Source organism: Polyodon spathula, chromosome 6, assembly GCF_017654505.1.
Source record: "Polyodon spathula isolate WHYD16114869_AA chromosome 6, ASM1765450v1, whole genome shotgun sequence".
NCBI lineage: Eukaryota > Metazoa > Chordata > Actinopteri > Acipenseriformes > Polyodontidae > Polyodon > Polyodon spathula.
This window is the reverse complement of record NC_054539.1, coordinates 68,092,819-68,117,817: the sequence shown is the minus strand read 5'-3', so window position 1 is coordinate 68,117,817 and position 24,999 is coordinate 68,092,819. Positions and strand designations below refer to the sequence as shown.

The 24,999-nt window shown below is 34.8% G+C and overlaps 1 pseudogene; it reads right to left on the bottom strand.

Annotated features, from left to right (window-relative positions):
* The window catches only part of LOC121317738, a 213,010-nt pseudogene that overhangs the window by 52,541 nt on the left and 135,470 nt on the right, over window positions 1-24,999 (bottom strand).

The window sequence follows — 24,999 nt, the reverse complement described above, 5'->3', positions numbered from 1 at the left end:
TATTTACCCGCTAGATGGTTTCAAAACAAGCCACATTTAGATGAAAAAACGCCAATCTGGCAGCACTGATCAGGGAGAGTAGTCTATAAAAGTTACATGTGAGACACATGCAGCACCTATTAAATGTTACCTCAATGTACAAATAAAATGTCAATTTGTATAATTTTTGTTTAAGAAAATATATATTTTAATTGCTGTTCCGGTACTTTCAGATGTATGACTACACCACTAGTCAACCACCAATAGGTATTTCACACCAGCTGAAAGAATGCACTAGAACTGAGGATATCACTTGCTGAATGCAGGAATAACTTAACTCCAGCTGATGTACAATGCTTTTTTTGTTTTTTTTCCCTTTGTAATTAACAGCACTGAACATGAAATGTACAGCACCTTGACACTGAGCTGAAGGTTAATTAAAGGGCCATACTTCTTTCTGTTTAATTCCCACATTTTTCCCCTGCTCTTGTTCTTTTAACAGAAGCTACCATATTCTTTCTCATTGCTGTGAATACAGTGGATCTGTCCATGACATGTAGTAAAAAAATATATAATTGTGATTAATAGGATTAACCAAATATAACTGAACCTCTACCAGAAACAACTTTTTTCACAGCATTATGCAATTCTTATTGTCTTAATAACACTATGTAACACAATTTTTGTTCCTGGGTAGTAAGTGTTATTTCCTAACTGCTTATGCCTCAAAAGTATAGAAAATGGCTATTATTCCCCACAAACTTTGCTTTTGTGACCAGGACAGTGATATTTCAAAATATAACTATTTTCAATGGGAAAACGGGCAAATGTGTGTCTTTTCGTTCACATAAAGTCAGAAAAAAACAACATATGAATCCAAATTAACATGTATTTATACTGTAAAGTAATATAAAAATGACTACAAAAGATTTAGAAGTGAGTAGTTTTTCGAGATTTACGATTATACTGTATTCACAGTATAATCGTAAATCTCGAAAAACTACTCACATGGATGCCAGGCACTGTAATATGACATTTTAGAAGATGTCAAAGTTATTTTAGGTGAGACAACAAGGCTGCTGACAAGTCACAGATTTCCATTGATAAATCCTTACTGATTGGGGTAAAAAAAAAACAAAAAAAAACTAACAATGCTTGTTTTAGTCCCTGGTCCCTACGCATTCTGTAATACATTAGATGCAAAGTAACAGATTTTTCAGCTGAAGCCTGTCAATGTATTCTATGTTACAGCCAACGGTTGCAATTTTTCAATAGGTAGTTGACATTATCATGTCACATTAGAATCAGGTGAGGAAGGTTCTACCTGTGACAATGTTGTTACTCATCTGCAAGACACCAGAAGTTAAAATGGCATAAGTAGTCTGTGGCGGAGAATGTCACAAGGCCTTTCCTTGGGCCTGATCATTAACTTTTGTGACTCATGGATTGTTACTTTAAGGACTGTTGTTAATTAAAATATAAACTTACCTGGCCAGGTTGAAGACTAACACCAGGACCGGAACATCAAAGTGTACACCAACAGCCTTTGAAACTAATGTGACAATGAGCTGGTTAATTACATTTCTACCAAAACAGTATGCTGAATTGTATTGTTAATTGTTTGTTAAACACTGTTATTCAAACGTGTATTGTTTACCGGTGGAAAGAATAGAATTATTGCTATAAATACTTACCTATTAGCAGGTGTATACGTATATACTGATAGCGTGTTACAAAAGGGAGATTAGAAAAGTTAAGGAGTGCTAGGAAGGCCAAATTAAATGACCTAGATTAATTGGGACACCTGTTAGTAAGGGCAGAACTATATACATTTAACAGGTGCTTTGTATTACAGGAGGGAGAGGGTTTGATTGTGATGGTGTAGCAGTTTGGTATCTTTTGTGTGTTTATAAAAGGTTACAGAGCTCTGGCTAGCGACATTTTACCATGCCAAGGAAATGCCGTGCTGCGTTACTATCAATAAATTGCACAAGTTGCTTTTAACAGTACTCTGAAGTGTCTGTGCTATTTGTGGAAAACCCAAGAACATTTTAGTTTAAGGACGGGACACAAAGTGCCATTCACATAGTCTATTACCCAAACCCTGAAGGAATGCACAGTGACTGATGAGATAGGAACATCATCTGTCATTACCTGGTCACTGTTCTTCAGGGAGAGAATGAAGCTGTGACTGAGTGTTTCCAGATGAGCAAGTGATTGCTGGAGATGATTGAGAGCTTTTTCAAAGCTGATGGGGAGGTGGCTGTCTTCTGAATTCTTCTTCCTCATCTTTTCACTTGTCTGCTTGACTGATTTCAAGGTTCTCTTAGTAATCTTCAGCCTGGCTTCAACAGTCAGCTACATATAATAACATAACAGAGGCATTAAACAGACAATAAAGCTGATGAACATTATCTTAACTTTTATCATATGGTGACAATACCAAAGAATACCAAAAAAACACCCCAGCTCAATTCTAAAGAGCATCGTCATAAGCGTTGTTTTCAGTTATGTGAAATCTATAATAAGCCTTAATAACAGTTTACAGGAAAACCATGCAGACAATTCTTTCAGCTGTTTTTGACATTTAATCCATTTTCAGTAAGCTGAAAAACCAGACTGCATTTCTGCAGCAATGGGAAAAGGAACTACACTCGTCAACTTTCATTTTTTACACAGCTGTGACAAACTAGCCGAGCACAGTATTATTGTATTACTCACACTAATGTAGTATACAAATAGATGCAATTTAGAAAGAATAAAATAATGTATAAAGATGTATAAAGTTTTTTTTTTTTTACATTTTCCTGATATCACATGCAAATCACGTCCATATAGGAATGCAGTTAATGGTTTTTTAAATCAAAATTATTAAAATCATGTTGTCAAAACAATATAAAATGGTGTGTTTCTAATTTATAAAAGTTAGTGCTCAACAAACTATATTCTTGTTTATAGGAGGCAGTGTTGTCCAGTGGTTAAAGTCCAAGGCTTGTAACTAGAAGGTCACCAGTTCAAATCCCACCTCTACCTGCCACTGAGTGACTCACTGTGTGACCCTGCGCAAGTCACTTAAACTCCTTGTGCTCTGTCCTACTGATAAGATGTTAAGTTAATGTCCTATTGTAAGTCACTCTGCATGTAAGGCACAGTTCACTGCCTACCTCTGTAAAGCACTTTGTGATGGTGGTCCATTATGAAAGGTGCTATATAAAGATATTATTATTTGAAAACAACAACTATGAACATCGGAACCATTACATTTTTTACCCTAGCTTAACTTTTCAGCCTCATGTACCTTTTTTAATTTCATTAATATATCACCCGGCTACGCCCTGTTCTATGCCTGCTGCGGTGAAACTGGTCTATGCCTTTGTCTCGTCTTGACTTGATTACTCTAATGCCCTGCTTGCTGGGGGTTTCAAGAACACCCTAAACAAATTGCAGTATGTTCAAAACTCAGCAGCCAGGGTTTTGACTAGGTCTCGATCTGGTAACCATATTACCCCAGTACTGGAATCTGATCCTTACCATTGGCTTCCTGTTAAGTTTTGCATTGATTTTAAAATCTTGCTGTTGACGTTTAAGGCTTTGAAGGGTGTATCTTCCCGTTACATAACTGACCTTTTTGTCTATTTATACCCCTGATCCCTAAACAGCAGCCTTATAAAATACTTTCATTCTGGTCAGTGGTTAGAAACGACATGCAAAAAAAGTCTATTATAAAATAGCATTGTATTTGCTGTTCAACGTGATAAAACAACTCCATCTGCATTGATTTTCTGTATGTCACTTTAGAGTTTACAACCTGCCCCCTGACTGTGACTGACATTGTATCCACGCAATTAATTGCTTTTATAGACAGAGGTGTCGCCTGTCCTGTGTTAAGCCTGATTCTTACAGTGCATTTTCATTACAACCCATGAGGCTGATTTGGGGTTGCATCCTGGATGCATTGATTACAGTAACAGTCACATGGTTCTTAAGAAGTAGATTTTCCAGCTAGAATATGCAGACAACCTTAGATCAAATTGGTGACTTCTTCATTTCAACATTGAGCATTGATCTTGTGTTTTAAATCTTCAGTAAAAAGGTTCCATATAAAATCAGAAGAAAAAGTCTATCTGGACACAATTAAATGCAAGACGTTACCGCTGACAGACCGGATTGATTGCTTCAATTGTTCATACTTTAACTACACACTAATACTGTGAAATTGCATGGACGCCTGTCTGTACCTAAGCTGTAAGCCAAAACTGGAAGCATTGCATGTTTTGAGGGTCTCACATTTGACTCATTTGGGCAACCTTTAAACAGAACGCAGTTAAAGAAATCCATCCAGGACCAGTGCTAGATCTGAGTAATAGTACAGAACATTTAAATATAAATATCAAAACAAAACATAGTAGGATCATGCAACAAGCAGTATACATACCAAACTGGCTACTTCAGGGGAGAAGGTGATTTAAGCTATATAAAAAAGGTCATGTCGGAAGGAAAAAGCCTTTCAAAGTACTTGGCACAGTTATCATACTCATGTAGATATTCCAGAGCAGACTGGGGTTGATTTTTAAGGACCTGATGGTCTCCTTTCAAAAAGAGTTTGCGAAGCCAGGCAGTGTGCACAGTGTTTGATGACAGCATGCATCCATCTTTCCTGGGGATCTTGGAGGCCAGCTTGGAAATGTATAAGACATTGTGGCTGGTTAGAACAGGTGCCAGAGCCTCCAAAGGATCATAGTCTTCATCTGTGAGTCCTGTAATTCAGTCCTGAAACACAAACATAAATGTAATAATAGAACATGTCTGATTATGTTGGCAATGTCTCTTTCAAGTAATCATCTGGTATGCATGACAGTTCTGATTAAGAAGCTTCAAATATATAAGTGTTGAAAGATCACTCGATAAATACTACTTTTCACACCCAATGCTACAGCATGAATACATTCCTTAAAATACAATGACAGAATGACGGGCCATTGCAGAGCTTGATATAAATGAAAGAGATTCCCTGAAAATGTTTAGTTTAGGTTCATACATTTTGATTTGTCAACAACAATTAGGAATATGAGATGAAACTGAAGTCAGTGTCTATGAGAAAAATCATCTGTAATTAACAAACCCAGGACTGGGTTGGAGATACTGAAATTGAAGAAGGAATCTATGAAAAAGATCTAGGAGTTTATGTTGACTCAGAAATGTCTTCATCTAGACAATGTGAGGAAGCTATAAAAAAAAAGTCCAATAAAATGCTTGTATATATGGCAAAAATTGTTGAATTTCAAAGAAGGGAAGTATTGTTAAAACTTTACAATGCATTAGTAAGACCTCATCTAGAATACTGTGTTCAGTTCTGGTGACCTCGCTACAAAAATGATATTGCTGCTCTAGAAAGAGTGCAAAGAAGAGCAACCAGAATTATCCCATTTAAAAGGCTTTGAAACACTTTACAAGCATTACAAGAATTGAATTTAATCAGTCTTGAACAAAGGAGACTAAGCTGCGATCTGATTTAAGCATTCAAAATTCTAAAAGGTACTGATATTTACTTTTTCAACCTGAAAAAAAAAACAAGGACCAGGCATCACAAATGTAGAAGAGAAAATAGGAGGCACTTTTTTACAGAGAATTGTGGAAGTCTGGAACCAACTCCCCAGTATTGTTATTGAAGCAGACACCCGCTGAAATTCTGGGATCAATAAGCTACTAACAAACAACCAAATGAGCAAGATGGACCGAATGGCCTACTCACATTTGAAAACTTTCTTATGTTCTTATGTTACATCTGGCAGAATAAATGGTGTTACTGTATAAGTATTTACCAGTTTAGACATTTCTTTATTGAAAGCAGCAATGATTTTTCCCTAGACCTATCGTATATATAATACATATAATACACCAGAGACTTTTTATATTTTGTCGTAATCTCTACAAATGACAAAAATACCTTGCACTTATTTACCGTCTTTTGTGCGACAGTTAAAAAAAACAAAAAACGAAAAAAAGCTCCATGTGATATGTGAGATTAATATATATATATATATATATATATATATATATATATATATATATATATATATATATATATATATATATATATATATAAAAATGTGTGCATATACAGACACACACACCCACATACATACATAAAAAACCCAGGATCACACAACGGAACGGAACTGGCAGAAGGCACAGATGTCGTTATCCATCCATCAACAGTTCAAAGCACCTTTGACCATTGCTCCATAGTCCAATTTCTGTGTTCTTGTGCATGTTTAAGTCTTTTAGTCTTGTTCCCCTTTCTTAACAAAGGTATTCTTACCAACACATCCTTTAAGTCCTGATTTCAAGATTGACCTTCATACTGATGACACCTGTGTCTTCTGCCAGTTCTGTTGTCAATTTAATGCTTGTCTTCTTTCTATTCTTTAAGGATATTATCTTCAAATATTGCTTATCCTTGTAGACAGCTTTTTGGGTCTTCCAGTCCTGGTTTTGTTAATTACAGATGATGTTTCTCTGTTGATTATACTTCAGATACCACACTTTGAAAATCGAGTGATGCAAGCTATTTACTTCAATGTTTTTCCATCTTTATGCAAGTCAAGGCTGTTATAATAGTAGAAAACACTAGTGGAGGCTTTGAGTAAATTGTTGATACTGCTGATGCTCATAATGCATCAGAGTAGAAACATGCAACATGTCTAAGACTTTTGCACAGCAGTGTGTGTGTGTGTGTGTGTGTGTGTGTGTGTGTGTGTGTGTGTGTGTGTGTCTGTGTGTGTGTATATATATAGTAAAAAAGAATACTTCAAAACATTTTTTTAAGAACTGTCAATTGTTTGTTTTTTTTTTTTATTCCTGTGTTTTTGACGTTTGTTTGTAAAACTTCTGGAGCAAAACCTAACCTTTGAATCAAATGAAGTTTAATACACAAGGCACTGATTCCTGTTGACCAAAAGCATTGAACCCTGAAATAGCACTGACACAGTTACAGCTCACAGGGCAAACATGATCTGAATGAATGACACTGTTACACTTTTAACATGTGAGCCTATTGCACACAATGTATGCAAAGTAAGAACTAGGCTGCAAAGCCCTACTTATTGCTATTTTTTTCTTTTTATGAATATGTTGTTGATATGGATGCATTACTATTGACCAGTCAGTACAGTGTGTTTCTTTTTTCTTTTAAAAATAACATTACATTTTTAAGAAATATCTTTATATCCCATGAAATCAAGATGCAATCCCTAATACTGTATGTTCAGTTTTGTCAGTATATGGCCCAGTGATGGCAGGTCTGCTCGGTTGGGTCATGGGTTAGGACTTTGAGAAACCCTGTTACAGGCAATGTAATCCAGTTATTTTCTAAATTTCAACCTACCAGTTGCAACAGCCTTCGGTCTTTGCGCAGCCTTATATGTGTATCGGGCTTAATGGGGCTGTTCACAAAATCCAAACAGCCACAGTTTTCAAGCAGGGAGAAGTAGTAAAGTAAAAGTGGTAGGTCATTTCCTTCAATGCTGGGGAACACATACTTGATCAAATGCTCCTGAAAAGCTTTCAATGTCTCAAAGAAGCCAAGAGCCTGTGCTCTGTCTTCTATTTCCTTTGTGGAAAGCCTAAGACACAAAGCAAAGAAATGATGCTTTAAACTGACAGAAATTTACCTAAATCAAGATTCTAGGTTCTAAATGCATAAAAAGGTACTGCACAGATATTAGATTAGAACATATGAACATAAGAAAATGTTATATGTTTCTACCCATCCATGCTTGTTCACTTCTTAGTATCTGATCTCAAAACATTGTCAAGATGGGTCTTAAAGGACAACAGTAATTCAGCATCAACAACAACCCATTCCATACCCTGAACATTTTGTGTGTCTCCTACCATCTGTCCAAAGTCTATCCATTAAATCTACTACATTTCCAACTGTGTCCTCAGGTCCTGGTTTCTGTGCTGCACATAAAATATTGGTTAGGGTTGCTGGTTGCTTTTCTCTGGAAACTCTCCATGTGCTTTTGATAATGTTGTAACTCAAATTGAAAACAGCACACGGGTGCAATATCACCAGTGCATTGTACAACTACAAAATAACCTCTACAAGCCCAGGCATTCTGTTTTTGTTGCCTTTTAGTTGCTTCCCCACATTGGTTGGCAACAGTGATGAGACTATTACAGCATTAAGGTATTTCTTTTGGTGGGCCTGTTCTAGTTTCATCTATAGTTAAATGAAATGGTAATATTGCATTAGACTGGTATGCTGCTCATACGTAATACGAAAAAGGTTTTGAATAACAGTGACATGACAACCACTGTATATAATACTAGTTTAATACTCTGCTTCAGCAAATCAGAAGGTGTGGCTATGTATTTTATGGCACTGTTTTTTGCTTGGCTCTGTTTATATAATTTATGTTACCATTGACTTTATAACTTAAAATTTGACTACATCTGCACTTTTGCCTAATTAAATGTCATTTCAGCCAAGACAAACAGCATTTCTGTTATATGATAAATATTGAAATTGAATTTTGATCCTAGCAAATGTTTTATAGAGTCTTGTTCTCAATATATTAGAAATAGTACATTTCAATAATGTTCTTCTTGGGATGACTGTCATTCCCGTTGGTGGAGAAGCACACCTTTATATGTAGGGCAATCATATTCTACAGTTAGAAGACCATCCAATCAGTGGATTTTGCCATTTAAAGCAGAAGGCCCTTATGAAACAAATATTAGGCAATGTGTATATATCAAAAAGACCAGTAAAATGATTTATAAAATTAAATGTCTTCATATTTGGGATTTTTTTTTTTTTTTTTTAAGTGTCTCTGTGTTTTATCTCGTATTACTTGTTCTTTCAATTAATTATGGGGTGTAGTAGTTTTAGATCATTTAAATATGTCAAAACACGTTAATGTTAGACCGATAGAAATGACAGGCTTTAAAAAGGTAATCCATTAAAAATTAAAATGTGTCTCCTAATATGTATGTATTTATTTTATTATTACAGACAGGACTTCACTAAGCATTATGGTATTCTGTGATCCTACTAATTGCCTGGCTCATTATAGCTCTATCTGTCATACTCGTTGAAACAGTCAAGGATCTCACATTTCAAAGTCACAGATCCACAACATAAGAATTACAGCAGTATATAACTTAACACTCAAGGATCTGCCTTTTAGATGAGATTATAACATAAGATACCCTTTACTTTGTGCACTTTAAGAAAGAGGTAGCATCCATGTCAGATCTTATCAATTGGGATAATCAATAATAACTGCAGGTGTTGAAACAACTTTTCACTATAGGCTTATTGTGAAGTAGTATGAATTACATTCGCAAACATAGTGCAAGTTCAACGGAATCATTGATTATTAAGTGACAAGTTTCATGTACTGTACAACTATGGGTCCCTAAATTAAATATTTCTTCTGGTAGGGGTCACTTATTTTAGAAGGCATTAATGAGCATTTAAGTGCAAACAACTCATTAATCAGTGCTAGAATGTTCATTAGCATCTGTTTAAGATCAAGGGATTTGGTTTTGAAAGTGATGTTAAAAAGCATTCTGTAAATAACTTATGAGCTTGTAAATGAATCTTTTTTGTTTGTTTGTTTTGAATCAATTTAGGGAAGACCGTGCAAGTAAACTACTCCTGTGTGCTGTGAGAATAAAAACACTAGCTAGCATAAGAATCAGAACTTGTTTAGCCTCTATCTCTATTGATAAAGGGCTGAGGTTAAATACATTCAAGAATTAAAACAAAACACACACCTTTAACAGAGTATACACTGGTTTGTGGAACATTGCTGCCCAGATCCCAAATGAATGAAAGGACACGTAAAACCTCAATTTAACACATGACTAGATTTAAAAGAGATTTATCATATCAGCCTTTGAATAAATAATCTTTAGGTGTGTGTGTGTGTGTCTATATATATATATATATTATATATATATATATATATATATATATATATATATATATATATATATATATATATATATATATATATATACACATTTATAGATAATATATATAGTTTAAATTCCTATGGTGCAATTGAATCAAAAACATTAGAACCACTCACAGACCACTGACAAAAATAAGTTATTACTTATGTTATCTATTTCTATTGCACAACATAAACCTTTCCAATTGAAAAATAATCACTGAAAAATGGCCAGCAAAGAAAAACAAACCTTAATTTATATTAGTGATATACCGCAGTTACGGGTGAATCAATTTCATTCAGTTTTACTAACTCTACCCAATTTGAAATTCCTAATTTGAAATTAGCCTCACAGCTGCAATGCACTTAGAAACCAGAAAACTGAATATCAACGGGTATCATTCCTGCAAGCTGGTCGCCTTAGTCCACCTGCCAAACTCTGAAGGAAAGGCATAGCCTACAGACTCTCTATGTGGACTTGTAGGGGTCAAATATCCTCAATCGACTTTCCTGTCTAACCCACCAGAAGTGCAAAGGCCAGTAACTTGCCGTGAGCGAGATTTTACCCATGCTACTATGACATCCTACTCTTCAAGTGGCAGTCTTTTTACTATTTTTAGTTTTTACTGGTGGATCATTCAAATGTGATTTTGACCTTGATATTGACAACTGTAGTTGTTCTTAATTAGAAAATCAAAAGTCTTTTTTTTTTTAATTTGACTTAATACAATTGTCATACACATTAAAATGCTAATTAATAACCTGTTTATCCAGCATATGGAGTTAAACCATGCATAAGGCTATGGTTGTGCTAATCAAGCCTTACTATACAACACCAGACACTGCTCTCCCATTGTTTTCTATTGAGGTCAGCCTGTTATAACTCAATAATGGGAGAAAAAAAAAAATGACACAAATTAATGACACCTGCTTTCAAACCATTGCTTACTGATGCAATGCGTCATAGGGATGCTCTAGCTCTGATCTCAAAAAGTTAACTCATTCAGTGGACTACAAGGAATAGTTTGAACAAAACAGATGTAAATAAATAAATAAATAACTTTAAAATGTTATAATACAGTAGTGATAATGACATTGCTATGACATGCGTCTTGGTAATAATGAAACGTTTCAGGATTTATTGACTTGAGTTATTACCTTGTAACATGCCACAGCAATGCTGTTTCCCTTAAGCAACACACTTTCCCCCACCCCCCGGGGGTTATTGACACATCTGCTTTAAGTGCATTCCTGTGTTTTTTTTTTTGTTCCCAAAAGGATGCTTACCCACTGTCAGTGAAAAGTAATTCCAAGTGTGTCATGTATACTTCCCAAAGTGGAATATTGTAAAATTGAGCTAGAGATATTGAGAACTTGTACAAATTCTCTTCTAGGGTCCTGGATATAAAATATTCACAATTAAGAGTCATAAAACAACATAACACTGTTAAATCATATAGCTCACAGCAAAGAGACAGGTGCTTTAGAACAGAAGAACATTTTACATTTAACATGTTACCACTGTGGCTAGGCTATACTAAAAATAACCCGTCAGACACATGTGAACTATTCAATTTTTTAAGAAGCAAACAAACAAGAACCCCTCCGTTTTCATTTCTTAGTTGTCTGGTTGTCGTTTCCTGTATATAGCCATAAATTAAAAAAATTTAACTTTCAAGAAACTGGCTGCAGATTTCTCCTGATTTCTCACTGAGCAGGCTCCACACTTACAGTATACAAGCACTGTTGCTGAACATTAACACTATGTTTTCCTCTGATGAATTTGACTGATTTTTGTGACCAGCATTGAAGTAGGCAACATGCTTGCAAATGTCTTTTAATGTGGAAAAACTCCAATCTCTTACCATCAAATGTTATATTCAGGTCACACAGTGACTAGTTCAACACTACGGTTCTGTATTCAAAACTCCAAACCACTCTTTCACTACAGGAAAGATAACACCACTCAAAAACAGCAGACCTGTTAACTAACGTGACATATTAAAATTTATGTCTGCTTTAATTTATATTTCAGTATTACACATCTATTTTTACAGGGTTTTCTTTCTGTAAAGTGTCTTAGTGCTGAAAGAGTGCACAATATCAATTCAGTTGATATTAGTTAATTTATTTGGATGAAAAAATAAATATGGAGGTTCAAATACACATGTTTCTCAAACTTGACATTTGTAGTGCTCTGTAAGATGGATTTCTTTTGAAACAAATATGTATACACTAGTGAGAAAAAAAAACAAAACAAAACATTAAAATGCACAAACATAGCAAAGTACTAGGATATGTTTTACTACAGAGGAGAGGTACTTACTCTACCAAGGTCAATATTGTCTATCTCTCTTGTACTGGCTGTCTGCTGAAAACCTCTGCATGTCGACTCCTCTCCCCTGACCCTGTACAACCTGCACCTGGGTGAAGTCTGTAGGTCGCTCCTTGTAAAGGTAAAGCTGCTGAATAAGTTTCTCAAGTTCTTTCTGGCCAATCAGCACTAGCATTTTCAGCGACATGTTTTCTGACCAGCTTTATAAGATCCTTTGGATTTGCCTGCAGTAAGAATGGGAAAATAATGAATTGGAACCCTGCAAAGAATATTTACTACAATCTAATCTGAAAAGGTTTTCCCAATCATTCGGAAAAATACTAGTATCAATATTATTCAGGTCACTAACTTCCCTTAACTTATTAAAAAAAGTAGCAGTACTATGCCTGTGCAGGTCTCTGTTTGTGTAATATTTATTGAAAATTCATACAGTTGATATGTGCATGCATTTCATTATGATTGCAAGGTTCAGATTATATTGTAGGTCATTCACTACCACAGTTCAGATTAGCAAGGTTTTACAGTATTGAAATATGGTCAGAGCGACAGTCAAAAGGTATGAGATCATATGAAATGCAATCATTAATTCAACAGCTTTTTTTATAATGTAGAACTCATTCACCCATGTATTCCTGCATTTACTTTGTTCCCTACTGAAACTAATTGTCAAGTACTGTTTGTTTGAAAGCAAGGGAAAGAAATGTGTCTCAATACACAGAGGCAAAAAGTAATATGATGGTAGACTCACATGCCCTTGAATATATATTTCTTTAAGTCTCTGTGCTATGACCTTTCACAGTAAGATACAATTCTACTTTTAGATGAAGTTCAATCATGAAATAAAAGATGTGCTGGTTATTTCAATTTTCTTTTTAACACAATATGTATCATCAGTACTTGTAAACAGACATTTCACAAGTTTCAGACCTTTGGTCTAGCTTAGTATTGGTCTTCAGCATAAGTTTTTGATTTTCTTGAACCACATACTTTAATTTGTGATTCTCCTTTGGAGTACTCCAGGTAATGTATCTGTAGGGTTAAATCTCGTCATCTTCTGGCCCAATGGCCTGTGTTTCTTAATAACCCCGTCCTGTATTGTATTCTGTTGTATCCATGGCTCAAAGCGCTAGTGATAACAAGGGTTCAAACCTGAAGGCCTGCCCAAGCTGAAAAACTGAATATATGATTAAGGATTCAGCAAAGAGCAACTTTTAAAATTAGTTTTTTTACCAGACAGATTTATTGAACTATTCAGTTTATAACAACTTTGTGTTTTTTTATAAAGCGTCCATGTCGTTTACAGAAAATAAAAACACAAAGTGTACAATCCATTTACACAAGGCTCGAAGTTAATGTATATTTAGTAGCATTTTGCTACCCAAAACTCTTAATTTGCTACTAGCTTTTTTTTTTTATTATTTTATTTTATGCAGTAGCATTTTTCTGACACCTGACACTGCAGTTTATATGACCGACCCTGAGTGAACACGTACATAATTACCGGTATAACTGCTTTTTGTTTTATATAAACACGTACATTATTAGTAAAGCAAGAAACCATTGCTAACAGAGCTTCCTGATTTGTAGATCACTGAGGTTTGTTCCGCCCCATGTAGATACATGCAAGGCCCACAATGCAAATCGTATTGGACAATGGAGTACAAATACCTACAGTACTGTAGCAGAACCATGTGAATATAATTTCAAGTTTATTTTATATACCAAGTACAATTAAATAACTGTTAAAAATATTACAATTTCATAAGATAACAGGCAATGCTCTAACAAGATATTACGTTTATTCATTATCTAGGAAATCCTAATTTAATCTGTCATGGAGAATGGTAGCTCCAGTTTTGTTATAATCCTAACCCTTGTTTCACTAAAAATGAACACATGATACATAGATAATTATTAAAAACAGGTGCAAATAGCTCGCTATAACGCTACCATGGTCCAAGTAACGTCTGCCTTGTTTTATCATTACGAATAATAGACGAAATACAACATTAAGGTGCATTAATTCGTATGTTTTCTTTTTATAATAGATTATTTCTGTTTAACAAGTGAAACGTGTGCTTTAACAAAAACAAAAAAAATGTATACTGGTGTGTGTGTGTGTGTATATATATATATATATATATATATATATATATATATATATATATATATAGTAATACAACAGGGAGGGGGTTAAAATCCTTCCCTGCAGAAAACATGTGAGAATGCACATTTGGGCGTTAATGGCTTAATTTTTTTTATTGTTTAGTAATCCTCTGCACCTGGTGTTAATTGTAAATTAGAGCCAGGTGCAGGGTATTTAAAGAATGCAGCCAGTGTGTTTGGGGCTGCTGAGAGGTAGGAAGCAGAAAGTGTGTGTTGGTTCTGTGCAGTCTAAAGTAAGTGTTGAGTTAAACCTGTGTGATTTGTTCTGTGACAGGTAAACAGCTTAGCCATCCTGTATCAGTTAGGTTCCAGCTTGTGTGTAGTTAGTGCTCTGAATAGGAGCTAGGTGTTTATTTTGTTTTGTGTTTGTGTTTATTAAAAGTGCGCGCAATTGCTTTAAACTCAATTTCCGTGTTTGGGTCTGATTTAAGAGGCAACGACCCGGTAGTTCTGCAGTTTTTATATATATATATATATATATATATATATATATATATATATATATATATATATATATATATATATATATATATATATATATATATATTATCAAAGTCACAATGTAACCTTTCATACACAACAATGTTTCAATATACAAAGGTGCCAACCTCAGTAAGGTAAGTCAGTAGTGCAAGTGATTGTCTCTTAACTTATGCCAGTAAGTGGGGGTTAGTCCTTCAGACTTTAATTTCCCATGGCTCAAGGTGATTGTGACAGTTAAGTACACACAGTCAAGGATTAAAAATTCTTTTCATTTTATTTAAACAAACAGGAGATTTAAAAGTGCAAGTCCACATCACGTTTCAACTCGGACAAGTCTTCCGTCAGGTGGTGGATACAATGAACAAATATGAGCAGCGACTATCTTTATATGGGTCATTAATTACATTCAATTATAATATCAATTAACAAACTAATGGCACATTTTCATATAAAACTTTAATACTTTTGTCTCTTTGATTGTTAGATGACTAGCACATTTTTTCAATTAAAATCAAACAATTAGGTAGAACCCAACACCTCATATACATCAAAACATTCCAATTACAATCATAATTCAAATACCAATTACAACATTTACAAGAATGGACTTAATGGATCTAAATTCTCATTGAGGCCATGCGGTTCCATTATTTTTAAAGTAAATATCCAATAGGTTTCCCTTTTTAATAACTATACTATATTTCCCCTCTCTCGAGTATTGCCTTTTCTAACCTGACAAATTTAAGGCTTGAAACTGAACCAATTGTCACAGTGAAATGATTTGTACATAGAAGAAAAAACTGAATCTTTTCAGTTTCTGCTTCTTTTAAAACAGAATCTCTTCGGAATAGTCGACAGTACACCGATTAAGATCACGTTTTAGAATACTCCACAAATTAAAATGATTAGATTGAATAAAACCAGTTAATGAGCGAACAAACAAAGAAAGTAATTAAGTTTATAATGGAACACAGTCGTGTCTCCAATGAAATTAAAAAAAAAAAAAAAAAAATCATTTGGAAACATTGGAATATTCTAAAATGTGACCCTAATCTTCCTATAAGGACTTAAAAGATCTGCTGACCGCATATATCCCTGGTCATTCCCTGAGATTGGAAAATGCTAATCTTCTGACAGTCTTTAAAATTTGTTTGAACTGTTTGTCGGAGTCAGGGCATTTAATTATAGTGCCGCTTGTATTTGAAACTTGCTCCCTATTGATGTCAGGAATGCTAGCACAACTGAATCTTCTAAATCTTGTTTGAAAATATGTTTGTTTGGATCTGTTTATTTGAAGCTGGATTATATATTAGACACAGGCTTTTTATATTTCTTTTGTAAAGCGCCTGGAATGCTTGCATGAAGAACTATATCAAAGTGAAATTTGCATTGTATTGTCATTATTATTATTATTATTATTATTATTATTATTATTATTATTATTATTATTAACATCCAAAAAAACATCATAAAAAGTACTATTTGTGGATTAATATTGTTGCCCCTTTATAATTTTATATCTACACAGAATTATACAAAAAAACTCCAGCATGTGCTGTTAAATTGTTTGAACCAACTGCTAAATCACAATGGAGTCAGTTTATTACTCACCTTAATGCATTTCAAATTATACTGTATATTTTTATCAAAAGGTAAAATATAAAAAAAAAAAAAAAAAAAATATAAATATATATATATATATATATATATATATATATATATATATATATATATATATATATATACACACACACACACATACATACAGTACCAGTCAAAAGTTAGGTTTTCTTCATAATTGACAGTTTTATGTCATATACGTTTCCGTATATACTTGAAAATGAAAACACATATACAAAACATAACTAGTATCAAAGCAATTTTCAAGAAAATTGCCTCAAAATAGCCACCCTTTGCCTTCATAACAGCCTCACAAACGAGGCATTCGGTTAACAAGTTTCAGCAGGAAATCGCCAGACATGTCTTCCCAGCTCTTCTGCAGCAATTCCCAGAGATGTAGGGCACTTGTGTGTAGCTTTGTTTTGACTCTTCTGTCCAGTTCGTCCCATACATGTTCTATGGGATTGAGGTCTGGAGACTGGGCAGGCCAGGTCATTAGATTGAGTTGTCCTTCACTTTCCTTCTTTGCCAGATAGTTCTTTGAGGTGTGTTTCGGGTCATTATCTTCCTGAAGAATAAAGGACTACCCAACTAGCCATAATCCTGATAGAATGGCATGCCTCTAAAGTATGCTGATAGCCATGCTGATTGAGCTTGCCATGGACTTGGTAAAGATCACCAACTCTGTCACTGGGGACCTGTTGGTTACAAGCCAGTTTCTTTAACCACTGGACCACACAGCCTCATATGTGTATGCTGCGTTTCACTTTCCACATGACAAGTAACAGCTTTCTCCCCTTGATGGCACAGGACAGTTTCTGGTGACACTGGGTACTTTAAAAAATAAAATAAAAAATTGTACAGCTTATTTGTCCAGTGGGCTTTACATTTGGAGATGTACTTTGCAGAACCCGCAAGCTTTTGACCAACTGCTTATGTTTTGGGAGAACTGATGGTCTGTAATCTCCTTGGTTACCACAGTACACATGCCTGCTCTTTCTAATGAAGACCCAGATGCATAGCTTTCTCTTGGAGGGGGGTATCTGATAAGAAACATACTGTTAAAGTAAACAGTATTTGGACATTTTTAACAAAGGGGGTGGGGGGAAGGGGGGCGCCCCCCCCCAGAAGCCCCCCCCCCCCTGGATCCACCTATGATGTGTGTATTTATTTTAGCGACACAGTATTTGTCAGGTTGAGATGAATTCTTACTTTTTCAAATCCCGGTAATGTATAGACTATCGGCATTAATATACAAAAAACTTTTTTTATTTACTGATATGTAAATATATACATATGTACTTTAAAAAAGTACCTACAATAGTAGTTGAATTTCACTAATAAGATTATTCTGGATAAAACAGGCAATGCTATGTTCAGTATGATTCTTTGGTTAAATTGCATATCACTGCCTCACAACAGCTGTGACAGAATGAGGTAATTACTGCAAAGCAGGAGTTTTTTTTTTTTTGTTTGTTGTTTTGTTCCTGCACAAATTTCCCCACTCCTCTGTTACCACCAGTCAGGAAGCAAATGGTGCAGCGCAGAAACAAACTAGATGCTGATAAAAGCCCAGTGTATTAATACAAAACTAAGTTTTAAAAAAAGAAAACATCAAGGAATAATAAAAGCAAACACAGATTAACATGCGTTAAAAAAATTAATCACCCAAGAGACTAACACGTTAATTGCAGAAGCTAACAGTGATTAATTGACAGCCCTAATTATATAATTATCATTCTCTAAAAAAAAAATGTATATATGACTTTTAAAACTGTTGATATTTTCTGTAAGTCCCTGTGCAACATCAGTGTACCTATCTATTTCTACCATCTGAAGAATCCGAAACATTGCAGCTAATTATTAAAATAGTGAGTTTTCAGTTGATCAATCATTTTCTTCTTATTACATATTTCCAGGGACTGATGAGTATCCTAATGGTACAAAGTATTAACATAATACTAATTACTGCAATTGCTTCATAATGTCAGCTAATGTTTAATATTTACTTTCATGGAATTTGACAGTTTGAAAAGATTTGCTTACATGTAATTGGAAGTTTCTGATAGCCTTGAGAGAAACGTTGCAGTTGCAGGTTCTTTTCTTCATTCTGAGGTATTGTGAACTATTGGGTATTGCTTCCACTAAGCACCCTTCGCCACTTTTCAGAATGTCTTTTTCATGCACTGTTTTTTTAAGACAGTTTTAGGGTGGTTAATGGTGAAATCCAGTTCGTATTTATCATTGGAAATACACAGTGAAGTAGAAGTTACTGAAAGCAAGTGCTGTGTTATTGCATCACTCAGATCAAAACTTTCAGCTTTTCAGTTCATCGTAGGATGCTTTTTTTTTTTTTTTTTTTTTTTAAGAAAAGGTTTAAGTTAGGGTACGCATCCCTATATGAGTTTGTTGTTGACTATTGTATTGTCTGACATTAACAGGGCAAAGGCTATTGTGTCATTGTGTCTTGCTTTAAATGCCTATCTCTTATATAAATTCTGACAGAATGTTGCTTACTGGTATGGATGTATCAAGTGACAGTGATAGAACTAAGACGGGGCTCTTGCAGAGTGTTGAATGGAAAGCAATCAGCCGCATACAGAAATAAAGTACTTTGGACATGTTTTATTCAATCCAGTATTACCCAATATACTGTCTCTCAGACTAGTTTACACATGCTGCTCACTTGAATTGAAAATAACATAGCCATTAGTTTCTTGGGAGCTTTTACCAAAAGCTTACATTTGTTTAGCTCATTCCAATCCACATGTTAAACTTGCTTGCTTATTTTACAGGCCTTATCCAGTCAAGCATTAATTAAAGGACACAGGGTACCAAATGTACACATGTGTTTCTGTTACTGTATTATAATATGTACTCTTGTAAATACACACACCCACACGATTCAGAAAGAAATAATGTAAATTATTTACTTAAACATTGTTAAAAATAATGCAGGAAGCAAAGAGAACATCAGTTAGAAGAATTTGGGAAATTCATTTTGAAATAAAAAAAAAAATAACGGATGAATTGTGTCAAACTGTTGCCATCACAAATAAGAGAAATAACAAAAGAAGCGAAGCATTTTGAGAAAAATAATTGACAGGAAATCTAAAACATTTCCTCTAATATGTCATGTAATAATATTCCCAAGAGTCAAATACCCAATGATAGATATTTAAAATTGAAAATATACACTTTGATGTGGTAGCAGAAGACCAGTACCACAATCAATAGGGAAATATTAAAGATAGAGAAAGATGTAATTGCTTTTTTTAGGTGTTTGAGTAGAATTTTGTATGAAACACAAGACTATTAAATATTAATAAGGGAGAATATGTTACTGAATACATGAGCAGAAATGAAAATAGATAAAAATGTTACCTTGATGAGTATTATAAAAAACATTGAGAACATGAAATTAAGCAGTGGTAGCTATAAATATTATAAATAGACCAATACACGTTTACTTAAACGCTGTAGGCCAGGAATGCTTTAAATATGAAGGAAAAGAAACTTCAGTTCCATGTAATGGAGAACCAATCAATCTGTTACATAAAAATAATTTTTAATTAATTATACTTAAATGTAATAACAATAGATACATGTGAAATATATCAATAGCAAGGAAACAGAATCAAGGTTAAAAAAAATAAATAAAATACATCCACACAAAAAGAAAATAATGCAAAATGGGGATTTAGGAAAAGTATCAAAGTATTAGTAATGAAGAAGCAACTAACAATCGGGTGTCCAAAAGTGAAAAAACTAAGGGTCATGTGGTGGGCACAGTATTTTATTTATCTGATAAAACATTAACAGCCTCAGAGAAAGCATTACTGTGCAAGGGGCACAAGTTTTTTTCTGGCTAGAAGATACATAAATAAGGATAAATTAATAACAGAATTAAAAGAATGGGAAAGAAGAATGAGGCTAGCAAAATCCTTTTATAATGAAAAACACAGAATATGTGCATGAACACGGAATAATAATGAAAAGAAATCAACATTGGACTCCTCCACATGGAAGAAAGAAATGGTTAGACGTGTATATTGAAGTAGTTAAAAATGAAATAGTAACAGGCCTAAAGGCAAACTAAATTTAAATAAGAATGAAGAAGCGCGAAAGGAATTATTAGAAGATGATGATATCATTATACAACCAGCAGATAAAGGTTCTGAGGTGGTTATGTACAAATATGATTATATAAAAGCAGTAGGGGCTGAATTGCATAATATAAATGCATACAAAGAAGTACAAGTTAATAGAAATAATGGCATATTAAAATTCCTTCTTCTCCAAAATAACTTGCGTCTTTAATTCGTGACTGACTGCCGAGAAAAGACCAGAAAGACGTTGCAGCCTGAGTACACAAACAGCAATGTGACTGTTGAGAAAAGATGAAGAAACCACTGCCCGAATACATAAGCAGCAACGTGACTTGCTGCCGAGAAGAGACGAACCAAAACGTTACTGTCCAATATCGAATTATCCGTGACATACAGGCAGCATTTCTAACAAACAGTACCAGCTTAGACAGATGGAAATGCTGATCAGACCACCGTATTCTTCGACATGTAATACAGCAGTTCAAATTGGGAGAAAAATAGGTGTGAGAAATAATGACTGGAAATGAGAAGCAGCACAGAACTGTAATGAGGGCAAAATGTTATGGTAGCCTAACATTTCTAGACTTTTGTCAGGACACCTATAGGAGTGCTACCTTGTTACATGCGGTTGTCGGGGGCCATAATTAGGAGTCTGCGTTAGTTGCGTTGCCTTATAATGAATATTGGCATTTTTGTTCCCAAAATGATTGCCCACTAGCTAAATTAATATTGTAAAATACGGTGAAAAATGAAGGAAGGAGACACACAATTTGCAGGTACTCAGATCCATGGTTTATTGGGATGATTGTTCCCAGCCTCTGTCAGCCTGGTATCGCACAGCGGCTTGCCTCATTCAGCTCTGCCCACGCTGATGTGGGCACCCCCCTATATGCTTTCATGTCTCCGCCTCCCTGGACATCACCCGCCTGTCCCGAACGAGGTAAGCTTACTGTTTCCCTGCTAACACACACACACAAACAACAGGGTCTGTAACTAGTCCTGCAACAGTATAAATCCTGGGTCTTTACACTATATACAGTATAATAGAACCTGCTATTCCGCCAGTTTAAAGTTTACACCACACTTATTTAAATTGTAGATTTTTTTATAAAAAATGTTAAACTGTAAATAAATAACTCAGAATACAAGGACGTTTATACACACTTGTATTGTTTCCTACTCTTTATAACCTAAAGAGGACAGTTTGTTTTTACATTTACCAAAAAGCAAAAAAAACCCACAGTGCAAGCACGGGAGCTTTGTAAGTACTGTATGTCCCAGTTTCAACTTAAATGTGTTTTAAATACGGTAATGTTAAAACAACAGTAAAACAAAAATCAGTGTTGTAGATTTTTTCTTTTTTTGTAATTGTTTCTATTACAATTTATCCTTGTATAATATGATAACATCAATAGGATCACAAGGTATCTGGAACGTACACCCAAAGTTTGCTGGTCAAACTGCATTATGGGGGGGAAATGGGAGCCACGACCTTCCCGATTTCGTACTATAATAGGTCACGTGGGGTAGCACTGTGTTGTAAAACTAAACCTGCAATACTGCCCAAAAGCTAATCATATTAAAGCAGCATACATACCGTACATGTAATAAAATAATGTTGAAATCATACTAGTTTAACTTGCACTCTATAGAATACAGAAACTGATAATAATTGTACTAGAAGTACATGTCTTTTAATAAAAAAAATAGGCTAAAATCGCCATTAGCAATTTTTCTAAAAAGGCTTATTTTTCAATTTCCTTATCTCCACTTTCCAGCTTTCCTTCACTACCTCTTCTTCGTGAAGAAACATTCACACTATCAGAGCCATTTATAATATCCATTTATATGTTCTTTCTCCTTGGCAACTCATTTCCTATGCTTATTAGCATTCGTCTTTGTGAGATATAGTTCTGTTTACTGCTAAAATTGTAGATTATATCATCTATTTTCAGTGTGAAAATGTTTTTTTTTTTTTCAGGTCAACTATATCATTCCTCTCCATAATTTAAACAAAAATAAAATTAATCAAAAAAAAAAATAAAATAAACTTCTAATTAGGCCATAGCACATTTATTTAAACTTTCCTCACAAGTTTGACTCTTGAGGCCCGGTATACTTCTGGTTACCCCTTGCTGTAAACCCGCAAGGAGTAAGAGATGAAAGGTGTTTGAACTTTATGGAAAAAGGAAGTGTCACAGACATGAATACATTTTTCCCAGGAAATGTAATACAAAATACTATTTTCTACTGATTGCAATTTGATGCGCATTGAGAAGAGAGAGTGAAGGAGATAAAGTTGCACCTTTATTTTGCAAAGGATAGCTGGGCTGCCTGACAAGGGCATCTTTCATCTATTGCCTAGAATGTTATGAGACCCAGTGCATTGATATTAATGGCAAATTAAACGTGTGTTCAGCAACTGGCCTGGCTTTCAACTGAAGGTGACTTGTTTAGTTTTTACTGTCTTTTACAGTCATCCCATGACATTGTTTTAACCATTTGAATTGGTCATCCCATTACTACAAAAGTACGTTTTAGCAAATTAATAAACAGAAAGCTGTAGATGGCAACTGCCATTTAACCCTTACATCCCTGTGAATACGTGATTTTAAAAGGAAGTTTTATCATTTCAGAGATTTCATAAGTGTAAATACATTCTAGGTTTTAATTTACCAGTACACTTTCACGCAAATCATTTAGTAATAAAAAAGACATTAGATATATTTCTTTAACAGAAAAGCAGATATATATACTGTATACTTTTTTTTTTTTAAATGGATTTCCCTTTTCTGGCATTAATCCCCGAAAACTATAGATATTACAACCTTTATTGGAACCTGGGCAGATTCTGTAACATATGTAAGCTGTGTCTATTAATTTTTTATTTGTTTTTATTGGTTTTGTTTTGTTCTTTAAATGTAATGCAAAAAAAAGTTGTTCATAAGAAGCCCATAAGTGTTATTTATGTTTGTATGAAAGACAAAAATCCATTCTCAGTTCTTGTGTATTATATTTTGCTATTAAACTTAAGCATCGTCAGTTGATTAACACAGTCATCTTTGTAAACTTGGTTGCTTTTGTGGAAGGAGAATCCGCCCCTAACCAATACGTCATCAGCAAGTGCATAAAAGCTTTGTATTCTTTCTTGTCGCTTCTTTTTGTTTCGGCTGCTGGGAAGCCGAAACGCTTAGAGCCTGGAGGAAGGGCTTCCCTCAGCCACGGATTTCCTGAGGTTTCCCCCTTAAAAAAAAAAAAAAAAAAAGAGTAGGGTTTTTTTCCTTACCTGAGTGCTGAGCGGTTCATAATTAGTAATTCTGCGGGGTGCGTGGTCGAGTTGGAGAGGCTGGGCTCTCTCCCCCAGCGCAGTCATGCTCTGGGGGACGGGCCGTGTCTCAGCTGCTGATTTTCATTAAGTTCAATATTTGGGGGTTAGGTGGCAGAGTGCCACAGTGGACAGCATTAATAATTTATTATTACTCATTCATGGTTCAGGAGCCTCGTCTTTTTGAGGGGAGGTGGCCACAGCCACTTGCTATCTGTGGCACTGGGAATCATGTAACTGTTCATGTTTTTCTAGCTGGCCTCATGCAGGTAGCCATTGGGCACCCAAGGACAAGGCCTCTGGCCAATTTTATCCGCCAATTGTGAGGTGCATTCATTATTATTATTATTCTCCACTCATGGTTTGGTGGCCTTGTCTTTTGGGGGGAGGTGGCCCATAGCCATGTCCTATCTGCGGCAGTCGTATGCATGTAACTGTTCATGTATTTCCAGCCGGCCTCGTGCAGGTAGCCATCGGGCACCAGTGGACAAGACCTCCGGCCAAATTTATATTTTACTCAGGCTCGAAGCACCCTTCACAGTCATAAATCACCTGCAATTGCAGTCACAATCCATCATCATTCATTCAGAACCATTCATTTAAGCGGATTCTCCGTGCTGAATTCATGGATTGAAGCTGCTCTGTTAAAATGTGCCCGTATCAAGATACACTTGTTTCAGCATCAACAGGATTGGTAACAACTGACAAATATTTTAGCCTTTTGTGCTTAATTGGGAAATAGTAATTTTGCATTTCTCCAAAATTCGGTCAAAGAAATTCAACTACCATTTTCTTTTGCATACACTTGATATCCCTCCATTTCTGGTTTACAGTAAGCATCAAACCCTGGAATACAATCTAAACAGGAAGGGTTCTTTATACAAACTACAAACATGTTGTGGGTCTACAGGGCTCTACATTTAGATTTTTTATTTTTTATTTTATTTTATTTTTTAACACTGGGCCCTTGAGCCACTGAGTTAGTGTTTTTACTGGCTGGGATACAATTTCAAC